At 43.8% G+C, this 14,096-nt stretch overlaps 1 long non-coding RNA gene across 4 annotated transcripts in view; it reads left to right on the top strand.

The window, feature by feature from the left end:
• Window positions 1–9,770, top strand: part of LOC115484850 (uncharacterized) — a 28,567-nt gene extending 18,797 nt beyond the window's left edge. For 3 of the 4 annotated variants that reach the window (XR_007776933.1, XR_007776931.1, XR_007776932.1), the window contains exon 4: window positions 662–1,890. This is a non-coding gene — a long non-coding RNA (uncharacterized LOC115484850). Of the gene's footprint in view, window positions 1–661; window positions 1,891–9,677 lie in introns of those variants that run through there. The other variant, XR_007776934.1, reaches the window with a different exon arrangement.
• Window positions 9,771–14,096: the final 4,326 nt, after the last annotated feature.

Here is a 14,096-nt window from a genome sequence, read left to right as displayed (position 1 = left end):
CCGCTCTCATAATGCTCACTCATGTTTATGTGCAGACTTATATGGGTTTTTATTGCTAATATCCTTCTCAGTATTAGCCCTTTTGAGTTTTATGGTATATCTTTTTGGCACAAAATCAATTGAGAGTTTCCAATTACGTTTGCAGAGAGAAGATGCTGTTTACATGTTGCTGTGTAAATATTGGACAGAGAGATCTATGTGGGAGCATCAGGCATGGTGCTGGGTCAGAGACACCAGAGGGTTATTTGCAGGACTCCTGTGGCCAAGAGGACAGAGTTTGCTGCCAGTTACATCATCTCCTCTCAACTGGATGGAACAGCAGGACTGTTGCTGTGGGAGGGACAGGAACCTCAAACACAGTTTTCCCTGAGGCACTGTGGGCTGGGAGATGCAGGAACTCCTATCCAGTATTTAGCTGAAGAAGGGCAGGAGCACTACAGGCAGTGCTGTGGGTCTGGCCCTTGGTGAGGTGGGATCTGCCTTATGCAGAGCTCTCCCTGTGCACATGTGAGACCTCATACGGGCACACAGTGCAGTGTTAGGCAACATGCCACATGAATCACTTTGCAGAGGCTGGAAAAATGTAACAACATATGGAGCTGAGTTTGAGGAAGAAATTGAAAACAAACGTCATAACTTGAGCATTTTCCTCCCATTACAGCTATTCACATGTGCCACTGATGCTTGATATGGGCCTCCCTGCTCACTGGGGAGATATCTGGAAGTTGTCATTGGAGCACTTGCTCTCCAGAAGCCTTTCACCAACTCTGTTTGCAGCTTTGGATGAGGAGTGAATTCTGTGCTGACCTGAGTAAAACACAGTATCTGCTTTCCTTCACAAGCTTCATGAACTTCTCTCACATCTCTATAGCCTCTGAGCTAGATTACATCTAACCCCAGCAGCTGTTAAATAATCTGCACTGAGAGTGTTCAGCATGACTTGACAAAGGACCCTATAACCAGGCATGGACCCTCTAGAAACCAGGTTCTAGTGGGCACAGCATAGGAACATGCACATCTGGTTAAAACACCATCATGACTCCAATGTGGTCCAAGCAGGCAACACAGCTCCAAGCAGGAGATTCCATTCTTTCCCCCAGGAAGCACAAAGCCTTGCAAGCCAAGCAGAAACCAAGTGGGTGGCACTACTTGCTGTGGTTAGGATACTGGAGGACACAGGTCAGGGGGGATATGTTGTGCCTGCTGTTGTGCCTGCTGTTCACATGTGGCACTGGCTAACTGGTCTCTTTGGGCCTTGGGTCTCCAGCTGTAAGAGGAGAGAGGAATAGTGCCCTCTGCCTTAGCTGTTTGCACTTTGACTTTTGCAATGGGCATGCTACTGTACCTGAGGAGATTCAGGACTATTGTACCTGAGGAGATTCAGGACTTACTCTGGGGACAGAAGCTGCAAGCAAGTTAAATCATCTTATAAGAAACTAATTTCAATACAGAAAGGTAAGACACAAGAGTTAGAATAGAATAAATTCACCTGAAAGCAGGAACTCAGCAAGAGGTTGGATGGACTAAACCAACAGCATTGCCAAGAATAAAGATATGTCTGTTTAGGGCTGTCAGACAATTCCTGTTGGGATGTCTCCATTGGTCAAGCTGCCACCCAAGCTGTGAAGAGGCACATCTGGCTCACTTGTCTCCAGCCTGGAGCCCTGGCAATCGCAGAAGCAATCATTGTGATGTAGGAAGACCATGGCTAAACTCTTCATTTCCTGGCTGTTTTTTGCATCCTCTCCCGGGCATTTAATTGCATTCAGCACTGCATTCCACTAATGAATGGAGCTGGCAGGAAGGGGGGTTCATTGACCTCTCTCAGGAGATGGTTTTGGGTGTGGGAGTCCTTGGGAGTAACTCACTAATTTCATCATTAAAATTGTGCTCAGTGCTCTTGTGATGTCCGTTCTGTCTCCTGAGTGTGAAGTTGGTTATACAAAGCCAGCCAAGCACCTTCTGAGGATGTGAACCTCAAAATGCAGCTCTGTGCCCCATGGTGACATCATTTAGTAAGTGTCTGTCAGATGGGACTAGTGGAGACAGTTTCTGGGATGGCCACGGGGCCCAGGGCTGGTGGAGGAAGCAGGAGGGTTTCCCCAGCTTGGCACTGGGCGGGCAGTACAGGGGCAGAGGTGTTCCCCGGGCTCTGCTGGTGCCTGGGGCCCTCTTGTGGAGCAGTTGCCTCGCTCATCCAGGGTCAGGATTAGCTCCTGTTTGGAACAGGGCTCGCTGGCTTCTTAAGAGTTTCAGAGTGGCTCTTTTTGAGAGACAGAGATTTTTTTCTTAGGTTGCTCCCCAGAAAATGGTGAGGCAGCTCCAGCTTTACTGGGCAGGGCCAGGTTTCCTCTTTGACTCTCACAACTGGGCTGGGTCTTAGCTCCTCTGAAGGACCTGGGGGGGATGGACAGTCCCTGCCTTTTTGCAGATAGGTGGAAGGAGTCATTCTCTAAAGAGAGCTTATCTGTCTGAAGCTGGCCCTTTTATAAATGCTACTCAACATGTGTATGATGAATCCCCTGGAGAGATCCTACAGGTGAAGAACAGGAACATATTATTTCCCTCCACTTCATATAAAAGGAGTTGGAGGTGATGAGGTGATGTCAACACCTGTGTTGGAACTATCTGCCATTGGGTGAACTGAATCCCACCTCTGTGCCTGGGAGCTTGGTGGGATCTGAGCAAACTCTGCACCTCGTCTCACTCTGAAGAAGAGCCCTTCATGCTGGAGGCCCTGCTGCAAAGAATAAGGTGTTGTTCTTTCAACTACTGCTGTATCCATGAGTATTCTTACTCACTATGGGCTCTGAGCCAGCATAACTTGAGTGTCAGTTTAATGCCTAAATGGGAGTGGGATGTACTTAAAGTTATTTAGTAAATGCTCTGATGGAGCAAGAGGTGCACAAGAATTAGCTGAAAAGTTGGTTGCATTAAATAGAAGCCAAGGTGGAATCTGGCCAGGGATTCTCTCACTCATTTCCTTATCCCAGAGCACTTCACTGAGCTTAATGGGCAAAATGTGGCCAAGATTATTCTTTCCATAGTCTAAGTTTTCAACTAAAAATATCCGTAATCCAAGCTCATTTTCCTTTAACGCAGATACTCTTTGGCTTCTGCCATCTGGGACATGTGCAGACCTGGTAACTCTGATCATGGTTGTTGCATATTTTCCTTTGTTTCCCAGTATAAATCTCTGTTTTTTTCCCCCCCCCCCCCAATCACCTTCTGTGTCTGAAGTTTGAATTTATGCAGGAAGATGTACCATCTTGGCCTTTTGGAGTAGGGCAATATTGGCTCTTCTGGTGTCCAGCTTATTTTCAAACAGTTGGAACGACTCCAACACTTTTTGCAGAGAGGGCTCAGCCATCCATGCAGCAGCAGCTGAACTGCCATGAATTATAGCCAGATATACTAAAGATTCCTGAAACTGAAGCCATTTTGCTCCAGTACCCTGTGTTGCAAACGATGGTAATTCATGCTCAACAGCTTGTGAAGCAGCTGCTGGAGTTTGACGTTTGGGCTGTGGTTTGCCAGCAGGAGAGGTGGTCCTGCTTCTTCCACACCTCCCCAGTGCAGCTGCCTGCACTGCCATAGCTGCAGGAGGGAAAAAGCTGACTGGCACAGAGAGCCCTGACCCACCAGAACTGCAGGAATCATTTTCCTGATGAGTGGGCAAACATCTCCTATACAGCAAAGGGATCCTGTCTGAGAAATGGAGGACTCTGGTTTAATTCTTATGAGAGCAAACCTGGCTTTCACAGAGCTGTCTCTGCTCCTTGCAGGGCTATGCTGGCCTCAGGTGTCAAGGCTCTGCTGGTATAAAATGAATGGTTATTGCACCAGAGGCCTTCAATCTGCAAGTGCAAATGTGACATAAATGGGTCTAATGAGCATGGGGCTTGTAATGGGTGACAGCTTAAGAGCTGCACTATGAAAATATGGTCCTCTGTGTCCCATTTTCTTTACTTGGCTTTCATTTACTTTCTTGTACATGTGGGGGAGATTAAGAACAGAGCACTTACTGCTCTCCAGCATTTGTGCATGGCTGATGCCTTCCCTTTCTACACTACAAAAGAAGCAGGGGCTACCTCAGAGCTCCACTGTGGATTAGCCAGTAAGCTATGAGAATGGCAAGGAGATTCCTGGTTTTCTGCAGTGCTGCAAGTCAGATCAGATGATTTTTGTCATCATCTATAGTCTCAAATCTGTGCATCTGCAAAATAACCAGGGCAGACTGTGAACAGTTTTGGACGGTCCTCTGCATTTACAGACTAAATGACTTGTGAGCATCAACAAAGGTAGCACTGACTCAAAAGCGCCAAATGCCAAAATGTAAGATTTTCTGAATACTGGAAACTGTCTTTGCTCTCTGCTCCACATCTTGCAGCAGGCACATGAGAATGTTGTGCTTTAATGTGCGCCTGGAGAGATTTCACGTGAGGAAGGAGAAAGAGTGAAGTGTATTTCACTGAGCACTTTGCAGGTGTGAATGAGGCAAGAACAGTGTTTAATTGTTCTCATGCCACATACTTGCAGTTACTTTTCCCTTTCAAAGAAATAATTTCAAGCTGCCACTAGATACTCTTTCCTAGAAAGGCCGGTTTGGTGAAAAGAATGAAGCTATGTGGTGCCTTCCCACCAATGCCAGAGCAGCTGTTCCTCTGATTGCCAGTCGTTCCCCTGCCTTGTCTTCCAGAGAAACACGAATATTACAAGCTCATATTACTTGCAACTGTTCAGACAAATGCCTTTAGAGGAGTGGCATTGCTTTTACCTCCCTGTGCTAGTTTAGGGAGGCTATTGATGCAAAAAGTTTCTCCTATCTTTTCCAATAATGAGGGAAACCTGGATCTATCCATGGAGATTTTTCTTTCAGCCTGCTAGCCCTGCTCCCATCCCTGTGGGCCCCAGTCAGCCTGTGAGCTGGGCAGAGGATCAGACTGGAAGATGGTCTGGCTGTGCAGCCATTGAAACAGGGCATCCCAGCAAATTTGATGGCATGAAGTTCTGGAAGTCTGAAGCCCAAGTTCCTGCTCAAAGCAGGACAGCTTTAGTCCAGGTCTGCTGTGATTTTGCCTGTCTGAGTATTGAAAACATCCAAGTACCAAAACTTTCTGGGCAGTACTCTCCACTCTGCCCACACAGTCCAGCCTGAGCCTCCCATACCTGTCCCTCTTGTAACTCCCCAGTCACGTAGCTGTAAGATCGTCCCTCAGACTCCTTTTGATCAACTGAACAAGCTCATCTCTTCCTGGAGTTTTCTCTACCATGATAAGTCTTCATCTTTCTGGTTTAGAAGTTGATAAAGAATCCCTCTCTGTATTTTTTTGCTATTCTGCTCATTAATGTTAATGTTATTAATTTATTTAAACAATGGTTAACTTGTCATTCTTGTTGGTAATTTTGGTCATGACCCCTAGTAGTACAGAAAAATGCACATTTGCAATGTATAAAGATCCTTGCCAAATTTACAAGGTGAGTAAGAGAAGCATGGTATGAACTGCTTTTGTGATCTTCTTAATGACCACAAGACTTTTCCTCTTAAAACACCTCCCACCTGCAAAAACATTAAAAGTGGGTTTTGCGATAGGTGTTAGGTATTTATGTTGAATTCACTTCCTGGAAGGTAGAATTTGTTAAAGTGTCTTCAATTTTTTCTTTACAGATTTCATTTCAACATTGAGATGCCCAATTTAATGACTTAGTAATGAAATGTCATTAGTTGAGCCACTGACAACCTTCCATTCAATAATTAGCCCCCCCACTCATAACATTTTTGCTTGATCCTATCAAGCTTGTATTCACTTTGATTGGATAGAATGTTCATTGGCAGACGCTAAGAGGAGGCCCATAATTCTATTTATGTTCATCCCTTAAACTATTTTTGCCATTTAAGGGATCTAATAATTTCAGTTCTCTTTCACCCATGATTCTAGCTTAATTTAGTAAATTCTTATGCTGCATTTTGTGAAAAAAATTGAAGACCTTCACTCCTGAAATGAGCTGCTCTATTTTTACTGGTAAGAAAACATTCTGCAGATTGAAAGGTATTCACAACTTTTTTATGATTAAGAATATTAAAGTTTGAACCAGCCAAGCAAAAATAGCCATTTTTTGTTTTATAGAGTAAGAACAAAATCTCCCAGGAAACCCCTGCAATATGAGGAACTGTGCTCCTTGAAGTGTTTCTTATCTGATCAGATGAAGATGTGCATTGCAGTAATATCTATATCTGAGCTCATCAGACCCTCTTTATACCCAACAAATAGCAACAGAGGTGTCCGTGATGCAATCCTTGTCACCACAACGAACCTGCCTAAAGTAGCTGGTGTGAGCTGTTATCACCTCTCCAGTGACATAAAGGGATATCATTTGTCCCCATGCACGCCCCAAGTGCCATTTGAGATGCTGTGCTGCATTTGACAACACTGGCAGGGGGCTGGCAGATATGGTGTAGGACCCAAAGGAAACCTGCAGACTTTTGGAGCTGCAGCTGGAGACAGGCACCTGCAGCAGGTGCCTGTGTTAGGGGACTGGATCAGCACAGCCTGCATCCATCAGCGTGGTCCACAGTGCTCTGGGATATCAGCTTTGGAGATCATGCTTGACCTCTGACACTGCTCCTGGAGGAACTGGACATCTCATGGGTGCAGTGTCATGTCATCCAGCCCTGTGTAGATCTCCTGGGTGTCCTGGAGCACATCAAACATGGCACAGTTACATTTGCTCAACAAAATCAATCCTGGAGCCCACTGCTAGGTGAGTGCAGTACTAGTGCACATGCAGACACTTCTGCCAATGAATCTGGCGGTGAATTCCACTCCAAAAGTCAGCTACTTCTAATTTCCAATCTTTGTCACTGATGGTTATTATTTAGGTCACTTAGGACTGACATCCTCACACTGGTCTTGCTTCAGAAGGTGTCTGCTAGTAGAGCTCAGTGCAATGCAGCAGTGCTGACATATCCATTCCACTGGAGAGATGCCTGCAGTCATTCCTGGGTGGTGACTCACTGAAAAACTCCCACAGTCGAGACTATTTGTCCGTTCTAAATTAAACATCTTACAGTAAGAACTGAAATCCTCCCTTAGGATCTGCTGGAGGCTCTTACATGGAAAGGTATGTATGACTAGTCAGCTTCATACCTGGGAAGGGCTCTCAGTGAAGACAGAAGAGCTATTTGTGGCCCTGGTTGAGCAGGAGTGTTGGACTGATGACCCTTCCAACCTCAGCTGTCCTGTGATTCTGGGATCCAGTTGTTATGCAGAGCTGGACTCTGCCAGCCTGCAGTGGGGTCAGTACAGCTGAGGTTTAAAATTGGGTACCCACATGAATAGTTTCTGAATAAGAATTTATAAAAGCCCAAGTGGAACATAAGGCTTCCATGAACTGGTATAGAAGGAACAAGACTGTGCTGGCTTCCACTTGGGTACTGAGATCCTGCTGATTTCACTGAGTCTTCCATCTCTACAGAGCAGTTAGTAATACAAATGCTTGTTTGGATCTGGATCTGAGATCAGAAGAAAGCTAGTAGATGGAGCCTACCTATCTCTTGCTAATACTGTTTTTATCCATCACTACTAAATTAGTTTCTACATTAAATCTGTTCTTGCATTTTTTTCTCTCTCAGGTTTTAGAGGTTTATTACTAAATCTTGCTCTTTTGGGATAATCCAGTCATTAAAATTAGGTTTAAAACTGAGATTTAGCACAGAGCTTAGTGCAATCCATGTCTGACTATTGTGTGATATTTAAAAAGGTTTCTTCTGAAGTGCATGGGACTTGCTGTGCTAAAAAGCCAGGACAGTGAGTGTAGAAGCCTAGAAGATAAGGGAGCTAATGTGTATGTCTCAGACACTGATAGCTGGATGGCTGTGGGCCCAACCAAGGGCTGTTGGTATTAACAAACAGGGGGTGTAGGTAAAACCACTGTGAGAAAGAACAGGATGTGGCTGGAGATGGGGCAGCACTTTTCTGGGACAAAAGTCCTTGATCTGGCTCCTGGAGATAAGCACAGTGCAGTACAGCACAAGTGCAGGGATGAGGTTGAGAAGAGGGTATGGACTGTAGGGGCAATGGAGACCACCAAAGCCTGCCAACCCATTTCCAGAAAGGCCTGGAAAGACAGACTGCACATGGTAACTATTTTGCATAGAAAGTGAAAAACTTATTTCCAGGGTGGGGAAAACTTTTCTCTACAAGGGTACTCCCAGAAAGCCCAGTGCACTTGCTCCATGTGCGTGCCCCAGGACCCTGGAAACCCCAGCTGGATCGAGCTGGAGCCACAACTGGTGATCTCATTTTCCCTCTTTCTTTTCTTTGTCTCTCCCCCTTTTTAATCCCCCTTCCTCTCCCTCTCTCTCTCTTCCCTTTCACCCTACCTTGTTTTCCAAAACCTGCTGCTGTGTGCTTAGGTGAGAGATCACAGGCTCACATATCCATGCCAAATGTGTAATCTGCTAATGGAACTTTGTAAACTTACGTGGATCCTCTGAGTTTTGTTGCTCCTTTTGACCATGACCATCTGTGAATCTTGCATGCTCCCTTCCCCTTAAGAGTGGAATGTCACAGTGAGCTAATGGACCACTGCTCTGATAGCAGCCCTAGGACAATTTTTGACCAGCTCAACGAGATCCTTTGTATATACAATTACAGGTTAATATAAAAATGTGATCTGTGTGTGGCCCTGCAGTCTCTTTGTCACTTTGGCTTGCACACAGCAGACAGAAAAGACCAATATCATCTGCATTTGATCCACAGCAGATTGCTTGGGGTCTAACAGGGTCTGGAACCCTGGAAGGAAGGTGTGGTTTAGTGGAGAGACTCCAATGAAACAGACACTGCAGACATAGAAGTAACAAAACAAGTTCATAAATTAATTCTGATAAAATGATAAATTAATTCTCTCCAGACAAACCTTCCAAATTAACAGGTGCCAGTATTAATACACAGATAAACAATGACTTCTTAAATAAAAGGATGTGGAAAATAAAACTAATACAATTGGAATATGGACACAGTTTCACCTGATAAGTTTTTCGTGTTAACTTTTATAGCATTAATAATAAAATCTCTAGCCAAAATTCATGTTTAACCAAGTCATGACACACTGCAACTGATGTGGGGGGCTGCAAAGCTGCAGTATCAGTTGGTTTGGATGAAACACCCCTGTTTGAACAGTGAAACTGTCTACCAGGGGAGCTTCCTTCATTGGGGAATTTCACAAATAGGTCAGAGAAAGATGAGCTGGGAGGCTTTTTAGGCAGGATTGCTTCTACTTCAGTGTTGAGTCTCCTGGGTTCCTGAAGCCTCCCTGGGAAAGTCACTCTCTGCAGTCTGCAAGAGTTTTTGAGCTGTGCTATTTCTTTGAATTGAGGTATTCAGTGGTGCTGGAGCCCCCAGACTGATAACCCAGTGAAGGCCAATGCAGTTGGTTTCTAAGTCCTGTCACAGTCTTAATATTTAATGAATAATAATTGAGCTGAACATTAAATTTTCTTTCATTTTACTGCCATTAGACTTGAAGATTTACAGTAGCATGCTGTTTTCATCATTTTTTCCAGTAGTTGCTTGTATACTTCAGCATACTTTAGTTCTTATGCTTGTATGCTTTCAGTATCCTTCAGTTCTCCTTTCTTACACCACTTTCTCCATGTTATATTTCTGTAATCATAGTGCCACACTGGTGATATTGGTTTTGATGAGTCAAATTAGGATATGAGCATGCAACCTCCAAGGGAGCTGTGAGCAGGAGTACAAATGTGAGCAGTACAATGGAATTCAGCAGGGCTCTTTCACATTAATACCCTGGAAGCTGCCAGCAATCTAATGCTGAGCCTGAAAACACTTTCACCCCATGGTCTGAGCTTTTCCCAAGGATTCTACAACCTCAGGGGTCACACCGGATTCAGGAGACCTGCCTGGTCATGGGGATCTCCAGGCAAGTGCTGGGCAGTGGCAGTGGGCTCTCACGAAGAGGAGAAACTGAGGAAGGAGTGTAATTCTCTTCTCAGACAGGGGTACTTCTAAGTAACATGCAAAATCCTTTTGTCTGAGCTGGGTGTGCTTATGGCAAGGGTTGCAGCTAGATGATCTTTAAGGTCCCTTCCAAGCCATTCCATGGTTCATTCTGATTTGTTTTATGATTCTGTGATCTGATGACGAGAGATTGTGACTTTTCTGCAAGCTGTGTACCCTTTCCCTGGCACTTCTGCTTTCTCTTTTACCTTGTCATGCTGGTGGCTTTTTTTTCAAGTTGCATCCATTGCATTTCTGTTTTCTTTGATCTCTCTTTTTGCTGCTTAAATATGCACGTTTACAGAAGAACAGTAAGTAAAACTCTTTTGCCTTTTTTATGTGCTTCTCTTTTGGGTGATACCATGTGCTTTTATTGGGCTGGCAGTAGCTGTCATTCCAGCTATCCTGTCATATAGAAGAGTCTGGCTTTTTTTTCTTACAACTCCTAGAGGATCACGAAATTGTTTCCACAGACTTTTCATCTAACACATAATACCAAGGTTAAAATAATCAATGTTGGCCGTTTTATTGAAATATAGAACAATATAAAAATTTATTAGGTTTTTCCTTTTGTAAAGTCTTTACTGGATTACGGCTCTTATGGAAGTTAATATACCTAATAGACATATTACAGCACATAAATTCTAAAGCTTATATAAGTAGTATAATAAAATATAATAAAACTGATAATATCTTGGAATTTGTAACAAAACCCCTTCAACACATTCAGTTTAAGAAGTGCTCACAATTCTTAGATTTATTGTAGGTGTTCATAGCTCTGTGTGAATTTCTGTGGAGGGAAGGATGGTTATTCCTGCTTTGCTGATAATAAAAAATGCAAAAGTTTCTCGGGGTTTTTTAGAGGTTCCACTTCATTTTTTTACATAATTCCTAATTTGTGCTGGATGTAAAACTGAATATTTTGTTTTATTTCATTATTGCTTGGGACACTCAGATTGCTCTAATCAATATTGCTGGAATTTCCAAAGTCCAAATTACAGAGTAGAGAGAAATATTCATAGTGCTGAAGGGATGATGGATTTTGCTCTGACTCATTTGAAACAATTTTCTTTGCCCTGAAATCTTAGACAGATTAAAAATGGTGATCTAGCTAATTCTCCTCAGGAGCTGAAATCAGTGAGTTGTCCTGATTTATGCTTGTGAAAAAGCTTCCTTGAGCCCTTGCAATGAGCAAAAGGAAAGTTCCACCATCCAGGATGAGTTCAAAAGCAGACTGCAGTAGTGAGGGGATTTGTCATCATGTAGTTCCAGAGACCTTTTGCAGGTCTTCCCAGGTATATTAATTTTAATCTATTAAAATTCTGGGATAGGGAAATCCTTCTTGAAATTATCCAGAGAGAAAGTCTCTGTCCCTCCAGTGTAATAAGAGAAATTACCAGCTGCAGAGGGAGGATCCAGCAGTCAGTGATAGCATCGATAGATCCTAGAGAGATCTCCCACCTTTCCCTCATCAGCATGGCATGACTGATTTTCTTGCCCTGGACTTATCCTGTGGTGGTTTCTGTTTTGTGTTGCCTCCTGCCCCCATGAACTGCAGGAAAGGAGAGAGCTGGAGGCTGCTCCTTCTGGTTCCTTCTTTCTGGACACCATTTTGAGTGATAGTGTCCAGAGAAACTGGAAGGGAACTTTGATATGGCAGTTTTCTGCTGCTTGGTAGTTCATCTGCTGCTGGAAAAGATTAATGAAGGCAAAGCAGATTTGAACTGTGTGCAGCACTACCTGGGCTGTGCATGGTAAACAGAACAGCTCAGCTGGGATGGCAACATGCAGTCTGCCATCAGATGGGACAGATTCTGGAGTCTGGGGAAGGTGAAGATCTGTCCCCAGGGGACCTCAGGAGGTTGTGTCTGCCTTGTGGCATGGCAGTGGGACAGCAGTCCTGGCTTGGTGCTAGCCTGCATGGTCTGGGTGGCCCAGACCCCTCTGTCAATGACAGGCTGCAGCAGGAGCTTCTGGGATGGGGTCTTGAGGTCTTGTCTCCAAGGGATTCCCAACCCAGCTCCATTTCACCCACCAGGGAGCTGAAGGATATCAGTTGATTTGTGTGAGCTAAAAAATGAGTGTCAGCTTACTGCATGGCCAGTGGTTAAGTTTCCACAAGTCCCTGCAGGAAAGAGCTATTAAGCAGATGAAAGGAGACTCTTTCATGGGGTGTCTGTGTATCCATCTGCTTCTCTCTGGTTTTGCTGGCAAACTGCTTTCTCTTCAGTGCTAGTTCTACTTCTCCATTTATAATTTTATGCTTGACTCAATATATTGTTCTTTCAGAATTAACACTATCTTTTTATCCCTCATTTTTCTTTCAAAAATGCAGTTGGAGGCCTGAGGGGCAGTCACAGTGTGCTTGTAAAGCTCTGGAGGAGAAACAGTCCCAAGCCAAGGAAATGGTTGCTGCAGAGACCACTCAAGTCCTTGTGGGAATAGAAACTTTTCCATCTCACTGGAACTACCAAGGGAGAATTACTGTGCTCCTGCTTCAGTGAAAAGCTGGCACACTTCAGTACTTCTATGTACATCAAGTCACAAATGGTTCTGTTTGGTCTGTGTTTTTAATTGCTGGAGTAGAAATAAGCTTCCCTCTGGTTTAGGAGGATCCCCAACTGGATAAAAGCCCCACTCTCCCAGGCAAAGCACCCACCAAAGGCCTTTCCTCGCTGAGCCACTCTACCAGGGTCAGGAGCAGGCAAACATTTACAGCATAAGTCTGCAAGAAGCTCCTTTTACTCAGGTTGCTCTTTAGTGTTGTTAGTCCCTGACTTGGCTGCCTGCAGTAATGCATTATTGATCTTCCCCATACATGCAGTTAGAATTTATTATTGCAACTGTTACCTTGCTGACTTGTCCATTTGTAGTGTCACACATGGCAAGGATTTTGAAGGACAGCAACAGCCCAGCTGGGAGCACATGAGAGCTGCATTTGCAGCAGTACAGCTGACATAGCAGTTGTGACACAGCCAAAATTAAATCACCACTCCAGGAATACTTGGCAGCCCAAGCCCAGATTGGAAATACCCAACAAGTTTGCTGACATCACAGGTACCTTTTTGTTGTCCTAAAAAAACTCCAGAGTGATGTGGAATCTCATGTCATAAAATGTGACATTCTTCAAAGTGTTGTTCCGTGATTCATTTGTTTTTGGAGTGGTAACATCCCTCTCAGTATACTACACACATTCATTTCCTCCCAGTGGAGAATTTTCATCTTCTTTGTAATTATTTGGGGATGGAAAAAAAAAATAAAATTCCAGTTATGTCATTTAGTAGGGCAGCTATTAGAGAAGGCTGAGACCACAGGTTTTAGCACTGTGTGATCTGAAGGCTATCAGTGTCAGTGAGTTCATTGGCTTGTTTGTGCAACAAATTCAACCTTCTATCCCACTTAGTTTTAGAAGTGATATCACTAGTAAATATACTTCCAGGGCTATGGTAAAAGTGACTTTCAGAAGTGTGTCTTTCTGAGACAGGTAAGAGTTTCATCACATAAAAGCTCCCTATTTGCAGAAGCTGCTACCCTCTTCTGCCAGTGTTGGGTGTGATCAATCTTTCCATCCTAACTCTGTGGAAGTTGGGTGTTACTTTCTGACATGTTGGATAACCTTGGAGTCTTCTAATGGGCCAAGGCACCAGGAGAGACCTGGCACTGGGATCCATGTGCTCCTCTGTGGGACTCTGCCTATCACAGTCACCACAACACTGTTTCCTCTGCCTAACACAAGTGAACTTCTGAGCATTTAAAGTTGTTTTTTATAATTTGAAAATGCTTTCCCAGAATTTATAAGCACATTTGATGGCAAGTAGTATGGGTGGCTATTAGGTCTTCTGTTGCAAGGAAACCCTGGTTTTCCTTTCTGAACTGGAAAGGAAAAACTACCCTTCCCAAGTGAAATTCCAGGAAAGCAGATAAATGAGAAAAAATGTTTGGTCTGAATTTTAGTATTTTGTAACTTTTGTAACAGAATTTTGTTCAAAAGTCCATTTCAGGAGAAAGAAAATAAAAACTGCCATTCCAAAAGGACCAAATAGAATACATGAACTTCACAATGTGTTCAATTTCTTG

Source organism: Serinus canaria, chromosome 2 (genome assembly GCF_022539315.1).
Source record: "Serinus canaria isolate serCan28SL12 chromosome 2, serCan2020, whole genome shotgun sequence".
NCBI lineage: Eukaryota > Metazoa > Chordata > Aves > Passeriformes > Fringillidae > Serinus > Serinus canaria.
The sequence above is the reverse complement of the archived record's forward strand: the minus strand, read 5'-3'. Positions and strand labels throughout refer to the sequence as shown.